Source organism: Eptesicus fuscus, chromosome 1 (genome assembly GCF_027574615.1).
Source record: "Eptesicus fuscus isolate TK198812 chromosome 1, DD_ASM_mEF_20220401, whole genome shotgun sequence".
Classification (NCBI taxonomy): Eukaryota; Metazoa; Chordata; class Mammalia; order Chiroptera; family Vespertilionidae; genus Eptesicus; species Eptesicus fuscus.
The window spans coordinates 101,653,740-101,673,859 of NC_072473.1; the positions used below are offsets into that span (position 1 = coordinate 101,653,740).

Below are 20,120 nucleotides of genomic sequence, written 5' to 3' on the forward strand. Positions count from 1 at the left end.
CCCACTTTTTAATTGGATTGTTTATCTTTCCGTGTTAAGTTGTACTCCTTATATATTTTGAATATTAACCCCCTTATTGGATGTATTGTTGGGGAATATCTTCTCTGCTTTACTAGGTTGTTTTTTGTTTTGTTGATGATTTCCATTGCTGTGCAAAAACTTTTTAGTTTGATGCAGTCTAATTTATTTTTCTTTTGTTTTCCTTGCCGGGGAGACATACCAAATATGTATGTGTATATATATATTTTTTTTCTTTTGTTTTCCTTGCCTGTGGAGACATACCAAATATGTATGTGTGTGTGTGTGTGTGTATGTGTGTGTGTATGTGTATGTGTATATATATATATATATATATATATATATATTACTAAAAGCAATGTTATAGAATTTATGGCTTATCCTCTGGTGTTTGGAGAACATATGAGCTGGTCCCTGCTGTCACCTGGAAGTCTAAAATGAAATACAGGCTAAGGGGAACAACTGTCATGGCCAGAGTTTAATGGCAATAAGTATTTTCCATGGGCAACAATAAATACTATGGAAAGTCAATAGATGGGAATCATTCTGAAAAGGCCAAGCCCAAGAGATTTGGCTACCATGGCAGTGATATCTCCAAACAAATGCACATCAGGAGGACAAGGCTAGGATAAATAAAAATTAGTTCAGAGGATGTATCACCATGGAAAGATGGTGCAGTAGAATGTCCTTATGGTGGGAGTGACTCCAGAGAATCTTAAAACCACTTCACAAGAGAAGGAGCCAGCACTGGGGCATGCATGGCACCCAGAGCATGCCAATGCAAGATTAACACTGTCCCAGTCAAGTAAGGTCTTATCCATTTGTTTTCATCCATTCTATCTGGAGGGTCCACGTGAAGACAGATATAGCATAATGGGTGGAAGAGGAGGACAAGAGCTGAGAGGTATGCAAAAAATACATATTTATCCCCTTCTCAGTCCTGCTTCTTTCCCTATCCCTTCTATCCACAGATGTTGATCCCAAGAGCACTCTAGTCTGCTCACTAATCTCCATCTCAAAGTCTGCTTCCCAGGAACACATCTTGCAACAGCTCCACCTTCCCTACTGTATGCTTCTGAGTCCAGGTTAGGCCAAGAGCTTTAAGGGGAGAGAGCAGATATTAATTGAAAGACACTCAAGTTCTGGTTTTCCTCTGATTTGGCTTTTTAATACTTAAGATTGAGATTGTTCATTAAAAACTATACATGACTGAAAAATTTATGAAATCTACCTGAGATTCTGTGTAAGTACAAGAAGGGAGATGTTACAGAATTGACTTGAAAGTCACTATTGTGACCAAAAAATTTAATGATTTACCCCCACTGAGTCCATCCTGGTCAATAAATTAAGCCACACCACAATTTACCTGGTATCAAAGGTTCATTCTTCTCTAGCATTCAGTTTTGGAGATATTGTTGTTGCCTTCAAATTTGTCTCCATAGGAAGCCATGGAGTGATTCCAGAGATGTTGCCAAAACTCAGAAAGTGTTTGTCACTCATTTGGATGAGCTTTCAGAGGGGTTTCTTTGCTGGTTCATTTGTTTCTCCTAATGGTGGCAACTCTTCATTCGATGAGCCCTTTTTTTATTTCAGGATATATTTAAAAGTGACACAACCAAACCTGCTGAATCAGGTAGGTAATAACATTCTCAGTCCAACATATATTTTAAAGCAAAGGTATAAGAAAAATGTCCTAATTTGGCTAGATAATTGCCTGTAAAAGTAAGAATAATTCTGAACATATTTTGAGCAATGGCTGGATCTTTAGGATGAAATGAATATTCTCATATATGTACCTAAGTTCTGGTATGTTGGTTTTTCAGGCATCATCTATCTTGAATTGCTATCTATGCTACTATTTGATAATTCAGGAAGACTCTGAAGATGGAAGGTGATCCCCTAGTGCTGTGTACTGGCAATGATGCCAAAAGGGGAACAGCAAATAAATTATTCCAGGCAAAGAGCCTCACATTGGGCTCTATATTAGGCAGCCTCTCTTAGTTATCAAATTGCAAAAAACAGGCATTTGAAAATCTCTTATGCTATTGGAACACATAAAATATCACTCCATCCCCACCACTGTCACATATACTTGCATTACAAAATATAGAAAAATTTTACATAAGGCATGACAAATATTTACTTCTGAAATTAATAAAATGAGATTTGGGCAAGAAATCATTTTTACATGCATTAGTACTGGTAGAGTATAAGCCTCAACAAACCAGCAATCTTGAGCTCTGAGGTCCAGAAAGAGCAGAGAAAATGGGATAAGCTGACAACTGGTTGCTTTTACTTTTCTTCCCCATAGAAAAATTAGAAGATTTAAACATCACCCACCTTACTGTTGCCCTCAAATATCACCCAATATAAAAAGAAGTTAAAATATAAAAGCATTTACAATCGTGTACCTTTTCCCTGAGTACTACAATTTAGAATAGAATGGAACCCATAGCTGAAGTCAAGGGCATATATCTACTAGGACAAGACACTAGGCATGAGGATGGAAGAGGGGACATTTTTAATACTTCAGCTTTAAGTGTAGAGCTCGGCATGTAAAACTTCTGACATCAGAATAAGAATAATCAATACAGTTCTATTTTCCTCTACAAAGCAAAGAGCAAGCATTTACATAGCAACTGTGATGAGCCTGACACTGAGTTTGACACATCCAGGGAATAAGATATGAGTGAGACATGGATCATGCTTTGAGAGGGAAAGCATGATCCATATAGAGAGGGAAGTAGACACATAATTACAGAACACTGTGATACGTGCTCTAACATCCCTATAATAGCAGTTGTCACTATTATATTTAGTAAAGAATTAGTGTGGCCATGTTGTAGATACATCACTGACATTACCAACTCATAAACATGACTATTATCTGTTGTGTCTACCCACTTCTGTCTTAAATTACCCCTAAATGAACCTCTCCTGGGCTCTTGAAGTGTTCTGTTTCATTAGAGGACTATATTGTTTTACAAACCAAATTATAGTATTAATTTTTAAATCTCCATTACATATACAAAGCTTCATAAGAGATGTCAAATATGCTCTTACATTAGCTAGATATAGAAAGTTCTGAAACATATACTACAGTAGAAATGAATAGATTTTGACAAAGAAATAACAGGATAGAGATGTTTGTTTCTAACTACAAAAATATCCTGTTACATCAACTCATCAGTCTCCCAAGAATTCCAAAAAGCAGCTAAGGTATTAGTCAGAGTATACCATTACCTCTTACTATTTCTGTCTCAAAGAAATGAATTCAGTATTTCAGTTATATTATTCCCTGTGGGACAGGATAGTTAATGAATTATTTATTAAAAAAGGAATTGAAATTCTAGCCCTTCCATAATCTTGTCTAATTTTTTATCAGTGAAAATAAAAATAATTTTTTTTGAAATTGAAACACATGTAGGTCGCAAACACTTAACTCCCTCAATTCTGATTTTAAATTTTGAACAAGATATTCCTTTGGAAGGCTGGCTCTAAAAAAAATTTATTTTATTGTACCATCCTCAGAAAATCACAATATTCATAAAAAACTCATTTCTTGACATATCTAAGAATAAAAACTCATTTCTTGACATATAAGATAATCTGTACTGGGTATTTCAAAAGAAAAATTTGGAGGGAGAGGAATACCCAGAATACTCCTGTAGGTAGTTTACACATAAGCCCTAGTGAACAATTTTAACAGAAACTCATTAGGATAGCAGTGATGGGCACTTCTTGCAAACTCACCTATAAGTGGAATGTTTGATGTGATATGTGATGACTGTAAAAAAAATAGGTGAGCCTTATTTCCAAGCACTCAGCATGAAGAGAAACTCACAGAAAGAATCTTTTCATGCCTTCCCACACAATTTTAGAGCCCAATCTGAGAAAGATGCTGACAGTGCTAATCTAGAAATTTCGGAGGCCACACAACTGTCCAATAGCTTCCAACTTGACCATGAAAGCTGCTTAGAAGCTTGTTCTGGGCTTGCGTGGGTGGGAGGGTGTGCTTGGTGTGGGGAGGAAGGCTGGAGGTGTCAGAGGTGCCTGGAGCCCTCAGCTGGTAGATGACCCTGTGTCTGCTGATCTCTTAGGGGCAAGTTTACTTGTGTCTGGAAGGGTTTCAAGTCACCAGGAAAAGTACAGTGAGAGGTGGGCAGGGTTAGGGCAATACCTGGACATGTGTTTCTGTGCCCATGCTGCTGCTCTGCCCACAATCGTGGGAGTGGGTAGATGTGGTGTTCTCTGCCAGGGATGGGGACTGCTCACCTGGCTGGCACAACTGCAGGCATGTGAGGTGGGCGCCAGCCCGGGAAGGGACCAGGGAATGGACGCCCACCTGTGAGCTTAAGGCTGATGCACTTTACACATATCAAGGCTTCCATGGAGCAGCTTTACTGAACCCACGTCTGTGTCACATCTAATCCCGGGACAGCTGCGGGGATTCTGAAGTGACTTTCCCCACACCCCGAGACTAGGTGGAGGGAGGGCAGGAGCTATGGGGACATTCTTATTCTGCTAAAAAGCTACTGCAAAGGTAACCATAGACATGCCATTTCCCAAAGCCAACTGCTGTTCCACCTCTGCTTGTCTTTGTGGGATGGAAGAGTGGGAAGGGACGGACGGTACAAGGGAGGCCTCCCCACATCCAGCTGCTTCCATTGGCAAGTATTTGTTCTGGGGGCTCTGCACCCCACATTGTCCAGGTTAACTGGGAATAACACAGCAGGGAAGGAAGCCTGCCGAAAGCCTTTTCCCAGGGAGCTGACATTTCCAAAGCCCACTTAGGCTGAGCAAAAGACACTGTGGTCCATATACCTCCCTGATTCCCAAGTTCCAATTGAAGAAAAATTGAACAATAAGTAAGCTCTGTTAAGAAGGAAATACCTTTTCCCCATTTCTGATTTTAGTTTGGAAGGATTTTTTTTTTCCTAAGCATATTCCTCATCTTCTGATCTCTATTCACTCTTTTACTCAGACTACCTTGGGACGGTGAAGTGATTTATTAATTGGTAAATTTCAGAAGATTAGGCCCAGTCCAAGCTTCCTTCTCCTTGTTTCTGGCTGCCTTCTGGTAGTCCAGGAATTCTGCCCCTTTAAGAGGGTGTGGGAGCTTTTCTGCCCTAGTGCTACCCTAGTGACTGGTTGGGTAAATGTGCCTATTTTACGAGTTCTGAAATAGCAAGTGCAGTTAGCTAACAGACTTAAGGTCACATCCTCCAAGCTGGCTTCTAAAGGTTATAAAGGTGATATTTTGACTCCTTGTGCCATTTCTTTGCTTTATCAAATTGTTCCAAACCTGGTGGGAAAGAGTGGTGTCACCTTAGAGACCCCAGTAAACACCACTGCATAAGACCAAAGATTATGCTAGTCTTCATTGCTATGTGTGTCTAACATGGTAGGTTAGTCGTAAATTTATTAGCAAATGAAATGTAAGGGGAAAGATCCTGGAAGGCTTCTGGGAAAGACTCCCTTACCCTTAAAAAGAGATTTCAAGAAAGAAAGTCTCTCCTCAGGCTTTTGTGTGCGTGGAACAGACTGATAGATCTAAGAGGGGAGGAAGGGGAGGGAACAAGGAGAGATCAACCAAAGAATATACTGTATATACAAATACGCATAACCCATCGACACAGACAAAAATGAGGTGAAGGCCTAGGAGGGGCCAGAGCAGGATGGAGGGGGGCAAAAGGGGCATCTGTAATAGTCAACAATAAAAAATATAGATTTATATATCTAGATATCTAGATACATCCTTCCTGAAAACTATGAGCACTTTATCAGCAAGTTGTATGTAAATATGCACCATGTGAGCCTTACAATCTTCTATTACTGTCCATTTGGACTGCTATAACAAAATACTATAGACTAGGTGGCTTATGAACAACATATATTTATTTCTTTTAGTTCTGGAGGCTAAAAGACCAAGATCCAGGTGTCAGCAGATTCAGTGTCTGGTGAACACTAGTTTCTAGATTCATAGACTGCAGTCTTTTTCAGGTGTCCTCCCATGGTGGAAGTGGTGAGGGGGCTCTCTGGGTTCTCTTTTATAGGGGCAGAAACCTTATTCATGGGTCTCCACCCTCCTGACCTAATTACCTCCTAAGGCCCCACTACCAAATACCCTCACATTGGAGATTAGGTTTCAACATTTGAATTGGGGGGGGGCACAAATAGTCAAGCAATAGCAATTACACATTAAAAAGCAATGCCTTTGTAGTTAAATAAGCTGAACCTGTTGAAAGAAAACCCTAAGGAATTTTATTCCTTACATCAACACTTCAAAAGATCTCTCCCTAATGAGTGACTCAGATGCTAGAATAATCGTAATTTTATTTCCCATATCAAGATGTCTACATCCTTTTAGCTTTATTATACTTCAAATAAATTATTAAGAATGTATGCAGCACAATAATTAAACATGAAATCCAGCTCATAGGCAATGAAGTATAAAACCAGAAATTGCTTCTTAATTCTTTTGACAATTGTAAAATAATAAAAGTGAAAAGCTTGACCTTACAGTTTTTAAAGACATTTCTGGAAGCTAGGATTTTGAATTCATATACTGTATTTCTAGTGAGCTAACATTTATTAACATAAAACTTCCAATAGTAAACACATCAACTGGACTCTTTTTACAGTTCCATTATAGACCATGATTATCTGTTTGTACTAAAGTCTTATTAGTTTATCACAGCCATCATTGCCTCCCAAAGAGCAATGATTGAGATTTGTCCAAGTGTGTGAATTGCATAAATCATACATTTCCTCCTATAGGTTACAGTAACCTCAATACTTGACACTATATGTCAGCAATGAGATATCAATAAGACCTTATGTAATAAATATGTTATTATTCTAAAGAACTACTAGAACCCAACCGGCATGACTCAGTGGTTAACCAGAGTCACCAAAATAAATTCAATAAAAAGGAAAAAAATGATTATGGTCCTCTGGAAACAGTGGAGTCTATGAAAGGCTAAATGTCCATAATGATGCTCAAAAGGGATAATATAAATTGAGCAAGAAACAAGTTGTATAAAATGCATATATAATTGCAATCATCAGATAAACACTGTCAGGATGACTGGAGTCTGGATAGTAAATCAGATCTGTGTGCTTTCTCACCTTCTGGAAACTTGGGGGAAGATACTGCATAAACACCTGAGCTCATCTTCATTTTTCACATTGCTGATGAGCTTGGTTCAAAATGGAGTCACATATTTTGGTAAGTTCTTCCTGAATAACATAAACCCACATATGAAAAGGTGGTGGTGCAGTAAGTTCAGAGTTGTTGGAAACCTCTCCTGTGTAGATTTTTGCACCTATACATTCCCAGGGACCTTACGTATCCAAGAGAAGCTTTGTTGAGATATTAAAAACCTGAGACTTTATACTACACTTCAAGAAAAAAATAGGTGTTTTATTCACTAAAAATAATGCATGCAAGAAGGAAGACAATTTGATACTAACAATGGTTAATGAGGTATATTGTCTCAATAATTATTGGTAATGTAGTTATGAGATTAAGTAAACTATTAAGTTAAAGTTCTAAAAAATGGCATAGTGTAAACAATTTTTTAAAATATATTTTATTGATTTTTCACAGAGAAGAAGGGAGAGGGACAGAGAGCTAGAAACATCGATGAGAGAGAAACATCGACCAGCTGCCTCCCGCACACCCCCCACGGGGGATGTGCCCGCAACCAATGTACATGCCCTTGACCGGAATCGAACCTGGGACCCTCCAGTCCGCAGACCGATGCTCTATCCACTGAGCCAAACCGGTCTCGGCCATAGTGTAAACAATTTAAAATATTTTGAAGTCTAGAAAAGGGCAGTGGTTTCAAGATTTCAGCTTTGTTGATCCAGCATAACTCCACCTCATGAGGACAGTATTGCTTGCAGCTGTACTCCCTACTAGGAAGTCTGGGGCCCAGTGATCTGGACTCTGGAGGAGCGGTAGGGGAAATAAAAAACATAAAGTATGCTAAAGTCCTTGTCTTGTTGGGCTGGGAGTGCTATGTGTACCTGTTTATTTCTTGGCATTGAAAAGAAAATATGTTTCCATATTTAGTGCCTAGAGTTCTTGGGCCCAATTCCTAACTCAATAATAGGATAGAAAGGGCTACTGACTGAAATGGAAGCCAAGGCTCTGTTGATGCTTCAGGCCTAGAGTGGCTTAAAGTCACTAGCTAAATGCTGATATGCCCCCAAACAACGATCAAGGATATGGGAGATTGACTAAAGAGGACTCAAACTACAGAAACTGGAAAGGTTTAAATTAAGTTGATGTTGACAACCACTGTTATTAAGGAAAAAAGTGTTAAGAAGCATTTGATTTGAAGTGAGGGGTTAATATCAATCTCAAAGTTAAATAATTTTAGAAAAGAGTCAAAATGTCCCTTTTCAATAAACATCAAATGCCTTAAGCTTTCAATGTAAAAAAAAAAAAAAAAAAGAGGAAGAAGAGTAAGTCTGTTTCTAAAGGTTTGTGACTAGAATATTCCTGCTCCCGGAAGATGCAGGTGTTCCCTAATGGAAAATTATCAGGACAGAAGAATAACTTATCTTGTAAATCTTGTATTGAGACTCTTTCACTACAGCTGCAGATGCATGAGTAATCCCAGCCAAGATCAGCAGAAAAACTGCCCAGCTGAGTCCATCCCAAATTGCCAAACCATGGGGTTGTGAGCCTACTTCTTTGCACTTCAATGGTTAGGTAGAACTCTGAGAAAACAGATACAAGTAGAGAACAAAATAAATGAAAATAAAGAAAGGAGCAAATGCTGATTTGTGAGAGAGCAAGGAAACCAGTCTGACTAGAGTGGATGGGCCACAGGCAAATAGAAAGAAAACAGGAATGGTTATGTAGGGAAGGTAATGGAGGACTTGGATGTCAAGATATTTAGATTTAATTAGGAATTGAGTCATGTGAAGAAAATTATATTTTATGGAGATATTCTGGAAGCAATAAACAGGATAGACAAGAGTAGTGACAATTTGAGAGGTTGGAGGAAGAACATAAAATCTAGATGATGAGAACCTGAGCAAGGGGAGTAAGACTGGTAAGGAACAAATCAATAGTAGACATATTGAAAAGCGCATGTTTTTTAATTTATTTTCTTATTATAAAGATATTAGAGGCCCAGTGCACGAAATTCATGCACTGGTAGGGTTCATAGCAGCTGCCGGCCAGGGCCTTACTTCATTCCGTGCCGACTCCTGGTGGTCAGCACACATCATAGCGAGAGATCGAACTCCAGGTTGGTCAAACTCCCAAGGGGACACTTTGCATATTAGGCTTTTATATATATAGATTATATGCTAACTATAAAGTGTTAATAATAAAAAGTATATAAAGTAGAAAAATCAACTATATATATATATGCATATATATATATATATATATATATATATATATATGTATACATTTCAACATTCTAGATGTCTATATCTATGTCTATATATATATATATATATATCAGTGTAACCAGTATTACAAATAATATTTCACACTCCTAAATCACTATAGGGAAAAGGAGGATAAGTACTTTGACAAATCTAGCAAGAAGAGATAAAAATAATAAAATGATAAAATTATTAATAAATATTATGGAATTATAACTATGAACGTTTTAATTATGAATTAAAAGGCAGCATTCTTAGATGAAGAAAAATATCTTACCATGTACTGTTTTAAAAATATACACCTAAGGCAGAGGACTGAGGGCCGCGGTGGCTGCCAGTGTGGGATTGAGTGAGGGGCCGGCTGGCTCCTCTGCCCTCGGGCTCCGCTTGGGCAGCGCAGGGAGGGCCGGCTGTTACGGCTCCCTGGGAAATGGGCCATACGGGCTGCCAGCCCAGAGTGAGCTGGTTGGACCGAGGCGCTGTGGGCTGCCGTGGCCAAGCAGCGCTCTGGCGCCTTGGTGGCCGCCCCCACCGATACGCTGTATGACCTGGCGGGCTCGGCGGCACTACCGCCTCAAGGGCCATAGTGAGGCCAAGCCGCTGGCCGTGTGCCTGGGCCACGTGGTCGACGTCTACAGGTACTGTCATGTGAAAGTACCTGAGGGGCTCCTGAAAGACCTGTTACCAGGACCAGTGACCCTGGTGATGGAACGCTCGGAGGAGCTCAATAAGGACCTGAACCCCTTCACTCCTCCTGTAGGCATCCGGATTCCTGACCATGCCTTAATGCAGGATTTGGCCCAGATGTTTGGGGGACCACTTGCTCTCACCAGTGCCAACCTCAGCTCCCAGCCCACTTCTCGGAATGTGGAGGATTTCCAGGACTTCTGGCCTCAATTGTCCTTGGTAATCAATGCCGGGACAATGGGGATGGCAAGAGCCCCAAGTGTAGCCTCGGCTCAACTGTGGTTGACTTGTCTGTGCCTGGAAAGTTTGCTATCATTCGTGCAGGCTGTGCCCTCGAAAACACTACCATTGTCCTCCAAAGGAAGTACTGGCTGCTCTCTCACAGGGATCCTGCTGAGACTTGGGAGGCAGGAGGACCCAGGGACTGATGCTGGATACTACATGTCTGTCCACCGGTGGATGGCAAGGCCTCACTTGCAGAGGCCACTGGGCCACGGAAGGAAATTTGTCTGACTTTCAAGGAAATTTGTCTTTATGAACACTGTAACCAGGCCCCAGAAGAAGCTGGTTTAGCTTCACACCTGGGGAAGGGAGCTATATTTATTGTCTGTAATTTCATATGTCAGCCAAAAGCTGAATAGAGACTTTAAGTACATTCCTAGGATGCTCTTATTCTGATAAGCTTCTTCTCTCCCTCTCTCTTTTTTTTGTAAGTTCTTGAAATATAATTTAAATAACATTTGGAATCTAGTGAGAGGTGGTGGCATTTAAGGTCCAAATAAGCTAGAGTGCCAGTTGGTGCTGTTTAAAAGTCTCAAGTGACCAAAGGCTTGAGTTTTGTGCTCCTGAAGCTGGAACCAGGTTAGCATAAAGACTGTAGAGTGACAGGCCAAACACACTTTCCTCTGAACCAGGGGCTGGTGGTGTGGCATGTTGCAATTGCCTGGTGGAGAGTCATTGCTTTCTACTAATGGTGGGAAGTCAGCTCAGTTGGCAGGGAGTGAGATGGAGGATCCAAATTAAAGAGTATAGGAAAATAAATCTCTACTACCTCTTAAAAAACACACCTAAAACAAAACAAAATGGGGAAGTTAAAAATACTGGAGAAGATAAAGATACACCAGACAAATACTAACAAAAATCTAGTAGAAGTGGCAAAGAAATGTTAAGGCAAAAAAGCATTAAATGGATAAAAGAAGATACCTTTATGTTGTGAATTAACATAATCCAATAAGAAAAACATGAAATTTAATGCACCGAAAAAAATTCAAATATGTAAAACAAAAAAGGTTAGAAATAGCAGACTGTGATAAAGCAACAGTATGAGATTTTACATAGTTTTATCAGAAAATTTAGATTAACAGAATAGGGAAAATCTGAATAACAATGAATATGTTTGATTTAACATGTAGAAATATGATACAATATTACCCCCCCCCAAAAAAAAAGAAAACACATTTGCTTCAATTGCCCATGGAATATTTATAAAACTTTTTTACATTAGGACACAAAGATAATATTCCAAGATGTATAATTCATGCAGAAAACATTCTCCATCTATGAGAGAATATAACTAGCAATAAAGACAACAAGGATAGAAAAAGCAAACATCAACTAAAACCTAACCATGTTGAAATATATAAATATATAAATACACTTATAGATAACTCTTAGATTAAAAAGGAAAATTACAGATAAGGTATCAAAAGAATGACTATTATAACACTGCATGTGAAAACTATGGGACATGGTCAAATGTATTCGGAGGAAAATTTATTATTTAAATGCATTAAATTGAAAGTAAGAAAGACTCAATAATAAACTAAGCGTTCACTTAAATCTAGAAAGAAATCAAATAGAACCAAAGACTATAGAGAAAAAGGAATTAACAAAAGCAGGAAGTGGTATTTGCTTTTTAAAATAGTTAACTGAAAATCAAATATGTAAATAGTCCTATTAAGGAAAAGAATAAAAAAGAGCTAAAGCCATATATATGCAAATCCATATACATTAGAATATAATACATACAACTTACATTTAAAAATCCAGATGAAATGGATGTTTTACAGAAAAATTGACAAAATTGTCTCAAGGGGAGGTGGAAAACCTGGATAGACTAATCATCAAAGACATTGAAAGAATATTTACATTTCTACTCTCTCTCTCCCCAAACAAGCACTAGGACAAAATGGTTATGGTTGAGTGTTATCAAGTGTTCAAGGGAACAGCTTGTGTCTAAGTTATTTAGACTGTAAAATAAGAAAAAAATAAGTTCATTCATAAGGTTAATACAATCCTGATTTTAAATCAGAAAAAAGATATCACACAAAGGAAAACAATAAATGAGAGTTTCCCAATAAGTATGCCTTGGCACATTGGTGTCCTGTGGATGTGTAACATGCTATCTTCTAAGGCTTTGTGGGAAGACAGGCCTGGGAAGCCAGTTGTCTCTGCCCTGAGCAATCTTGTCCATTTAATTTACCCCAGTGTGCCATGATGTGAAAAAGGTAAGGTGCACTGCTCTAGGAACTTGTTACTATAGAGTTTTATATCCTAAATGAAATATTGACATAGACAAAACACCACTGCCAGGTCAGTTTTATTCCAAGAATGCAAGAATAGCTCAACATTAAGAAAGCTATCAAAGTAATTAACTAATGAACAAAATAAACTGATGAACAAAATAGATCCAGAGACATAGAAGCATGGAACAGACTGATGAATTTCAGAGGGAAGGCAGGGGTAGGGGAGTGGGTGGGTTAAAGAATTTATATGCATATATGCATACCCCATGGACACAGACAAAAGGGTGGTGAAAGCCTGGGAGGGGCAGGTGCAGGCTGGAGGGGATCAATGGGGGGGAAAACAAAATGAAGGGGACATCTGCAATACTTTGAAAAATAAAGATAAATTTAAGATAAATAAAATGTTTTTTAAAGTTAAAAAATAAAAATAATTATAAAGGATAACCATATTATCACCTGGCAGATTCCAGAAAAGGCATTCAATAACATTCTATATCTGTTCCTGACAAACTGTAAGTCAAAGGTGTTTCATAACTCGAAAAAGGGTATCTATCAGTAACAATGGTAATCATCATATTTTAGAGTGAAACAATGAGATATTTCTATTAAAGTAAAAAACAAGAGGAGGAGGCCTCTTCTTTATTAATTAATATAAATCAGCATTCTCCTGGAAGTCACAGATCTTTACCAATGCATCAAAAGAAAAACCAAATTAGAAACAAACATTCGAAATGAAAAGACAAACATTTCCTTATTTACAACTGACATGATTGTATGGCTAGGAATTAAAGATAATTAACTGGGATCATCTCTCTCTTTCCCAATTTTTTTTTCCTTTGGAGGCAACCAAAATTTTTGGTGGTCTTAAAAAAAAATTTAAAAAAAATAAAGATAATTAACTGGGGAACAAACACAGAACTAAGAACAGAGTTTAAAATGATGCCTGGATATAAGATAAATGCAAAACCCTTTATTGTAAAGATGCCAGTTCTTGATAGGTGACTCAAAATTTCCGAGGCACTTCCAGGGATTTTTTTTCTTTTTACTGAAGTTGATGAGTTAATTCTATAATTCATCTGGAAAAAGAAAATGTAGACAAATAGCCAAATAAATTCTGAAAAAAAAGAATGGGTTTCAAAACGTATTTTAAATTAATAAAAAATTAATTAAAGTAATTAAAATAATTAATCCAGTAATTAAAGCAGTGAGGTATTAGCTCAGTAATAGACAAAAATTGAACAGAAAATAAACAAGCATGCTCATATAATTCATGATGAAAAGAGAATTCCAAATTAGTGTAAATATTCAATACAATAAATAAGTTAGGAAAACTAACTATGTCTTCTGGAAAAATTAAAGTGGGTCCCTACTATTGACCACTGGTATACACACACACAAAAACAACAATAACAATTTCATATGGATTAAAGCTGTAAGAATACAATATGTAAAACATTAGAAAAAATATTGAATAATATTTTTATAATTTTGGGATATAGAAACCTACCTAAAAGGACAAAACCAAGAAACTATAAAAATTAAAATGTTTGCCTATTTACATAATTAAATCTTTATGGCAAATAGCATTATAAATAAACTTGTAAAAAGCTAAATGACAGACATTTGTAATATATAACAGACAAAAGGATACTATCTCTAGTATCTAAAGACCTACATATCAAGAAAGAAAAAAAGATAAATGACTCAAAAGAAAAATAGGCAAAGGAGATGAACAAACAATCTCCAACAAAATAGAAATATCTAATAAATATATTAAAAGGTGCTTAACTTTAGTAGGGGGTAGGGGAAATAGCTTAAAGGAATGAGATTGGATTTTTCATCCAAAATGCTGACAAAATAAAAAAAGAATGATAGCGTCCAGCATGCCACAAAGGCAATTTAGCTCAAACCCTTTGATCTGGCAGTTATATTTCTAAGGATCAAAGGTACTAGCCTATAAAAATACTTCTAAACATGCAAAAAAATAGATTTAAAAGAATGCTTTGTATAGCATTTTGTGTAATAGTAAAAACTATTAATCCAAATATCTATCATTTGGAAAGAATTTAATAAATTACATAATACACCTACTATGGATTTCTACTGGCTGATACAATGGCTTTCTATTGAACAAAAAAGGAGGGAGGAAGGACAGTAAGTTGTAGAATAGTAGTTTAAGTCCTCACTTAACTTCATAGATAGGTTCTTGGAAACTTTGAGGGAAACAATGTATAATGAAACCAATTTTACCATAGGCTAATTGATAGAAATAAGAATTAAGTTCCTAGGGCATATTTCTAGTCACAAAAACATCACCAAACTTCTAAAGACCCAAACACTTCTAACATCAAACACTGAAATAAATGTGCATTATACATACATTTAAGAAAAAGGAATAAAAACAAGTAACAGAATGATTTTCCAACCTTCTTATTTCAGTTCAGGGTCATGGGTGACTGGAGCCTCTCCTCAGGACACAAGATGGGATCCACCCTGTACAGGATGCCCTTCCATGGCAGGGCCTCTCACACACATCTACACTCACTCAGACTGGGACAAAATAGACACACCACTTCATGTCATATGCACATTTGGGGATGTGGGAAGAAACTGGAGTCCCTGGAGAAAATCCACGCAGACATGGAGAGAGCATGCCCTGTCCAGGAATCAATTTTTCTCACCAATTTTAACAAAACAAGATTGAACAAAACATTATTAGAGAACCTGGTGTAGGAATAGCATGATTCATATTATAAAACACACTAGAGGCCCGATTCACGAAGATTTGTGCAGGAATGGGCCTTCCTTTCTCTGGCTGCCGGGATCACCTTCACTCTAGCCCAGAGCCGCCTTTCCGCCTTCCCACGCTGCCCAGAGGCCGGGAGCGGCTGGGGTGGTGCGGAACGCCTGGCGACGACACAAGCATCCCGCCCTGCACCCGGCTGCCAGGTGCCTGTGTATGCAAATTAACCTGCCAACTTTGTTGGGTTAATTTGCATACTCACTCCTGATTGGCTGGTGGGCATCACAAAGGTATGTTCAATTAGCATATTACTCTTTTATTAGGTAGATGGGAACACATGCATATAAACAGAAAAAGTTCTTGTAAGATTCAGAGCAAGTAAATCATGCCTGGAAGAAGAATATTATTTGTTTCTCTACATACTACTGCCCTTTTAACCTTCTGAGACTCATATGTGATTTTTGTAACAAAAAAATAACACAATCTCACTCTATAACACTTGGATTAAAAAAAAACCCTAAGGAAACATACAAAAGCTATATGAAATTTCACTACACAGAGGCAATTATTATTAACATGTCAACACTTCCTTTTCAATCCCTGTTATGCATTTTTTTACATGTACCAGTTCTTATTCTATGTAATTTTGGGCTTGTTTTTCAATTAGTATAATATTGTATATTCCATATAAAAATTTTAGAGATTAAAAAGCCACAAGAGAATAAAAAGTACATGTATTCCCAACCCCTAGAGATAATTGCTTAATAAAATATCATAAAATTAAAGTGCATAAAAGTTAATTATAAATAATTTATGCATGCTATCATAGATCACACACATTGTCTCAGTGATCCATGCATGGCCCTCTTCTAATTTTTATGTATTAACTTGTCCTTTATTTAATTTTCATTATAATCATACAATTATTAAAGTCAATAATATGCTTTTAATTACATAATGAACACTCACCCATTGAACCTGAGCACTAGAATACTGACAATAACTTCAGTCCACTTCTATGATCCTCTCCTATTGTGGCCCCATTTCCTCAACTCCAAAGACTACTATCCTGACTTTTTATTGATATTCCTTGGCTTTTTAAATAATATATTTTAATCCCAAATATATATGTATGCCTAAATAATATAGAGCACATCCCAAAAAGTGTATACACACTATAACAGCTGATAGCTCAATTTTGAAAATAAAATGCATTTTAATAAACACTGCCTTTATAATTATTCAAAGTATGTGTATACATTTTTGGGATACTCTATAGTTATTAGTTTTACTTTTTTTTAAATAAGATATAAAGGATATCCAGTTATACATAGTCTTCTGGTACTTGATCTTTTAATTTAACATTACAGAAGTAAAATCCATCCATATTATTGCTGTTTAGCTGTAGTATAATATTCCATTGTACATTTTCCTTTTGGAACATTTACTATGAACATTTTAATGTATATTCTTCTGGTTATTTTTCTGAGGACATTTATATAGTTTTCTTTCTACAGTTTTTTTGTTTCTTGTTTTTTTTGTTAATCCTCACCCAAGGATATTTTTCTATTTATTTTTAAGGGGGAGTAGAAGGGAAGGGGAGAGACACAGAGAGAGAAACATCGATGTGAGAGATATTGATTGGTTGTCTCCCACATGTGCCCCGACTGGGGCTGGGGATCCAGCCTTCAACCGCAGTACCTACCCTTGACTGAATTGAAACCAAGACCCTTCAGTTCACAGACCAGCACTATTACCACTGAGTCAAAATGGTGAGGGCTTTCTAAAAAAATGTAATAACATATATATATGTGTGTGTGTGTGTGTGTGTGTGTGTGTGTGTGTGTGTGTGTGTATGTGTGTATATATATATATATATATATATATATATATATATATATATATATACTAGAGGCCTGGTGCACGAAATTCGTGCACGGAGGGGGGTTGTCCCTCAGCCCAGCCTGTACCCTCTCCAATCTGGGACCCCTCAAGGGATGTCCGACTGCCCCTTTAGGCCCGATCCCTGGGATCGGGCCTAAACGGGCAGTCAGACATCCCTCTCACAATCCAGGACTGCTGGCTCCCAACTGCTTGCCTGCCTGCCTTCCTGATTGCCCCTAACCGCTTCTGCCTGCCAGCCTGATCACCCCCTAACCACTCTGCTGCCAGCCTGTTTGCCCCCAACTTCCCTCCTCTGCCGGCCTGGCCACCCCTAACTGCCCTCTCCTGCAGGGTTGATCACCTCCAACTGCCCTCCCTTGCAGGCTTGGTCCCTCTCAACTGCCCTCCCTTGCAGGCCGGGTGCCTCCCAACTGCCCTCTCCTGCTGGCCATCTTGTGGTGGCCATCCTGTGTCCACATGGGGGCAGGACAGCTGGTTTGCCCTGAAAGGTGTCCCTGATCAGGGTGGGGTACCCTTGGGGCGTGGGTCGGCCTGAGTGAGGGGCCTGTGGTGGTTTGCAGGCCGGCCATGCCCTCTGGCAACGCAAGCGGAGGCCCTGGTATCTGAAATTTATTTTCCTTCTACAATTGAAACTTTGTAGCCTGGAGCAGAGCCAAGCCTGGGGCTCCCTCCGAGGCCCGAAGCCATTTGTGTTGGGGTTATAATTGAAACTTTGTTGCCTTAAGCGGGTGGGCCCAGCCAGGGTGTGCGGAAAGCTTTGCTTCCCCTGTTGCCACCGGCAACCCTGGCCTGCTCTCTCAAGCTCCATTCTGCCGCCATTTGTTTGAATTTGTTTACCTTCTATAATTGAAACTTTGTAGCTTGAGTGGAGGCTTAGGCCTGCAACGGCTGGCAGAAAGCTTGGCTTCCTCTGTTACCTAGGAAACCTTGCTCTCTGTGGCTGTAGCCATCTTGGTTTGGGTTAATTTGCATACTCGCTCTGATTGGATGGTGGGCGTGGCTTGTGGGCGTGGCTTGTGGGTGTGTCGGAGGTATGGTCAATTTGCATATTTGTCTATTATTATATAGGATATTTACATTCATGTGACCTGTTTCTCTCACTAATGAGATCTTGTGAACATATTCCCATTTCAGGAAATACTCTTCTGTGGTATAAACTTAAATGGCTGTATAGTATTCCATCATATATCTACAATATCATTTTATTTATCCACCCCAATTGTTGGACATCTCAATTACTTATAATTTTTATGCTATGATAAGCTTTATGTTGTACATATCCTTTAGATCAGCAACTCTGCTTTTAAGACTTTATTCTAAGTAATATCTGAATAAATTTGCACATAATAAAGTACAGAGCCACCATCTAGGATGAGGCAGTTTGTGTTCTGCACAACTTGCACAACATATATCCTCATCACAGCAGTTTTTATATTAAAAAAATAAATAACTTAAGTAAATAAGTAATATATTAAAATTATAATATAGATGCACAGTTACTGACATAGAAAGACATGTACAATTTATTAAGTGGAAAAATAAGTTAAAAGAATACCATTTTGCGCTGAAACCGGTTTGGCTCAGGTGGATAGAGCGTCGGCCTGCGGACTGGAAGGTCCCGGGTTCAATTCCGGTCAAGGGCATGTACCTTGGCTGCAGGCACATCCCCGGTGGGGGGTGTGCAGGAGGCAGCTGATCGATGTTTCTCTCTCTCGTCGTTGTTTCTAGCTCTCTATCCCTCTCCCTTCCTCTCTGTAAACAATCAATAAAATATATATTTTTTAAAAGAATACCATTTTGTAAAATAAAGCAAACATACCTGTGAAATAGTATGGAAGAACATACACCAAAAATTTTATAGCATTATCTCTGAATATTGAGTTTATTTTAGATTTTAAGTTTTTCACTGTGCTTACTTATACTTTAAAGTATTTTCAACAGTAAAACTTGATTATATGTGCAATAAAAAGGTGAATAAATAATGATTTTATGCACAATCATTTAAATTTTTTTCAGAAATATAAAACACTTTCACATTGTAAGACATTTGGAAGAAAAAAGAACATAAAAAGGCAAATGAAAATCACACATTATCCTATCCACCTAGTGATAATCAGTTCACAATCTATAATGGGTTTATTGCTAGTCATTTGTCTGATTATATATCCTATATAATAAAAGGCTAATATGCAAATCAACTGAACAGCAGAACAACTGATCACTATGATGTGCACTGACCACCAGGGGGCAGACGCTCAATGCAGGAGCTGTCCCCTGGTGGTCAGTGTGCTCCCACAGGGGGAACATCGCTCAGTCAGAAGCTGGGCTCATGGCTGGTGAGCCCAGCGGTGGTGGCGGGAACCTCTCCTGCTTCCGCGGCAGCGCTAAGGGGAGCGGTCCTAAACCAGCAGTTGGACATCCCCCAAAGGCTCCCAGACTGCAAAAGGGCACAGGCCAGGTTGAGGGACCCCTCCCCCACCCCGAGTGCAAGAATTTCGTGCTCTGGGCCTCTAGTTTAAAATAATTGCAATCATGCTGTATGCAATTCTGTATGTTGATTTTAACTTAATCCTATATAATAAAAGCCTAATATGCTACCAGTCGTCTGGTAGGTCATTCAACCAATCAAAGCGTAATATGCTAAGGCTGCTCAACCACTTGCTATGATGTGCACTGACCACTAGGGGACAGATGCTCCAACCGATCGGTTAGCTTGCTGCTGGGGTCCAGCAGATTGGGAATGAAGGAGATGAGCCGGACATGCCCTGCAGCCCTCCCACAGTCCCTCCCTGGCTGGCCAATCTCCTGCACCCCTCCCTGGCCCTGAT

At 38.5% G+C, this 20,120-nt stretch overlaps 1 pseudogene; it reads left to right on the forward strand.

The window, feature by feature from the left end:
* Positions 1 to 891: 891 nt before the first annotated feature.
* Positions 892 to 10,547, forward strand: LOC103298455 (threonylcarbamoyl-AMP synthase-like; annotated as a pseudogene).
* Positions 10,548 to 20,120: the final 9,573 nt, after the last annotated feature.